The 3,161-nt window shown below is 32.3% G+C and overlaps 1 non-coding gene across 1 annotated transcript; it reads left to right on the forward strand.

Annotated features, from left to right (window-relative positions):
- The first annotated feature begins 657 nt into the window (after positions 1-657).
- Positions 658-764, forward strand: LOC112746456 (small nucleolar RNA R71). The gene has a single exon (XR_003174339.1). It is a non-coding gene; the product is annotated as a small nucleolar RNA R71 (small nucleolar RNA).
- The last annotated feature ends 2,397 nt before the right edge of the window (positions 765-3,161 follow it).

Raw genomic sequence — 3,161 nt, forward strand, 5'->3', positions numbered from 1 at the left:
TTGTGCCTCCAAATTTCTAATGGAGGACCTTGTTTCATTCATGAAACTTAGAGTGGCCTTAGATAGATCAGAGACTATGTTTGCTAAGCTAGATGGATCCTGCTCAGAATTCTCTGTCTGTTACTAAGTGGATGATGGAAAAGGTTTGCTATTGCTAAACCTGTTTCTTCCACCATTATTAAAGCCTTGTTGAGGCTTTTGTTGATCCTTCCATGAGAAATTTAGATGATTCCTCCATGAGAGATTATAGGTGTTTCCATAGGGTTCACCCATGTAATTCACCTCTGCTATTGCAGGATTCTCAGGATCATAAGCTTCTTCTTCAGAAGATGCCTCTTTAGTACTGTTGGATGATTCCTTCAATCCATTCAGAATCTAAGAGATCATATTGACTTGCTGAGTCAATATTTTATTCTGAGCCAATATGGCATTCAGAGTATCAATGTCAAGAACTCCCTTCCTCATAGGCGTCCCATTATTCACAGGATTCCTTTCAGAAGTGTACATAAACTGGTTATTTGCAACCATGTCAATGAGTTCTTGAGCTTCTGCAGGCGTTTTCTTTAGGTGAATGGATCCACCTGCAGAATGGTCCAGTGACATCTTTGATAGCTCAGACAGACCATCATAGAATATATCCAGGATGGTCCATTCTGAAAGCATGTCAGAAGGATACTTTTTGGTCAGTTCCTTGTATCTCTCCCAAGCTTCATAGAGGGATTCACCTTCCTTCTGTCTAAAGGTTGAACATCCACTCTAAGCTTACTAAGCTTTTGAGGAGGAAAGAACTTGGCTAAGAAAGCCGTGACCAGCTTATCCCAAGAATTCAGGCTATCTTTAGGTTGAGAGTCCAACCATACTCTAGCTTTATCTCTTACAGCAAACGGGAAAAGCATAAGCATGTGTAGACCTCGGGATCAACCCCATTGGTCTTAAAAGTATTACAGATCTGCAAGAATTTAGTTAAGAACTAAAAAGGATCTTCTGATGGAAGTCCATGAAACTTGCAATTCTGTTGCATCAGAGAAACTAATTGAGGTTTAAGCTCAAAATTATTTGTTCCAATGGCAGGGATTGAGATGCTTCTTCCATGTAAATTGGAATTTGGTGCAGTAAAGTCACCAAGCATCTTCCTTGCATTGTTATTATTTTCGGCCATGCCTCCTTCTTTTTTGAAAATTTCTGTCAGATTTTCTCCAGAGAGTTGTGCTTTGGCTTCCCTTAGCTTCCTCTTCAGAGTCCTTTCAGGTTCAGGATCAGTTTCAACAAGAATATTCTTATCCTTTTTCCTGCTCATATGAAAAAGAAGAAAACAGAAAAGAAAATATGGAATCCTCTATGTCACATTATAGAGATTCCTGTATGTGAGTATAAGAATAGAAGAATAGAAGAAGAGAAATTCGAACACCAAGAGGAAGTGAGGGTTTGAATTTTGAGGTGAAGAGAAGTGTTAGTAAATAAATAAATAATTAGAAGGAGATGAGAGAGAGGGAATTTCGAAAATTAATTAAATTAAAAATAAAATTTAAAGTTAAATTTCGAAAATTAAAATTGAAATCAAATTAAATTAAAAATTAAAACAATTAGTTAATAAAAAGAAATAATTTTGAAAAAGATGGAAGGGATTTTCGAAAATTAGAAGGAGAGAGTTAGTTAGGTAGTTTTGAAAAAGATATGATTGAAACAAAAAGATAAGATTGATTGAAAAAGATTTGAAAATTATTTTTGAAAAAGATAAGAAGTTAGAAAAGATTTTGAAATTGATTTTGAAAAAGATATGATTGAGAGATATGATTGAAAATCATTTTGAAAAGGATTTGAAAAGGAAATTAAAAATATTTGATTTTGAAAATTAAAGTTGATTACTTGACTAACAAGAAACTAAAAAGATATGATTTTAAAATTTAAAGATTGAACCTTTCTTACTAGGTAAGTAACAAACTTAACATTTTTGAATCAATCACATTAATTGTTAGCATTAAATTCGAAAATATGAAACAAAAATAAGAAAAAGATTTCTGAAAATCATTTTGAAATTTTCGAAAATCATAAAAGAAAAATGAGAAAGATTTGAAATTTTTTTTTGAAAAGATTTGAAAAAGATAGAATTTTTAAATTGAAAATTTGATTTGACTCATAAGAAAAAGCTAAATTTTAAAAAGTTTTGAAAAAGTCAACTCAAATTTTCGAATTTGATGAGGAAAAAAAGGAAAAGATATTTTTTTGATTTTTGAATTTTTAATGATGAAAGAGAAAAACATCAAAAAGACTCAATGCATGAAAATTTTGGATCAAAACATGTGATGCATGCAAGAACACTATGAATGTCAAGATGAACACCAAGAACACTTTGAATGTCAAGATGAACACCAAGAACTTATTTTTGAAAAATTTTCCAGAAAAGAAAACATGCAAGACACCAAACTTAAAAATTTTTATTCTTTAGACATTAATGTTTCAAGAATGCGTATGAAAAATAAGAAAAGACACAAAACAAGAAAATATGAAGATCAAACAAGAAGACTGGCCAAGAACAACTTGAAGATCATGAGGAATGCAATGCATGAAATTTTCGAAAATAAATTTTTTAGAAAATTAATAAGATGTAATTGACACCAAACTTAAAACTTGACTCTAGACTCAAACAAGAAACACAAAAATATTTTTGATATTTATGATTTTATAAATTTTTTTTTGGATTTTTCAAAAATAAGAATAATAAAAACAAAAAGGTTAAAATTAAAATAAAGTTACCTAATCTGAGCAACAAGATGAACCGTCAGTTGTCCAAACTCGAACAATCCCCGGCAACGGCGCCAAAAACTTGGTGCACGAAATTGTGATCATCAATGGCGCCAACAACTTGGTACGCACAATTGTAATCTCAACTCTTTATCACAACTTCGCACAACTAACCAGCAAGTGCACTGGGTCATCCAAGTAATAAACCTTACGTGAGTAAGGGTCGATCCCACGGAGATTGTCGGCTTGAAGCAAGCTATGGTCACCTTGTAAATCTCAGTCAAGCGGATTCAGATAGTTATGGAGATTTGATAATTAAAACATAATTGAAATATAAACTAGAATAGAGATACTTATGTAATTCATTGGTGAGAATTTCAGATAAGCGTATAGAGATGCCTTTCGTTCCTCTGAACCTC

This window comes from Arachis hypogaea, chromosome 14, assembly GCF_003086295.3.
Source record: "Arachis hypogaea cultivar Tifrunner chromosome 14, arahy.Tifrunner.gnm2.J5K5, whole genome shotgun sequence".
NCBI lineage: Eukaryota > Viridiplantae > Streptophyta > Magnoliopsida > Fabales > Fabaceae > Arachis > Arachis hypogaea.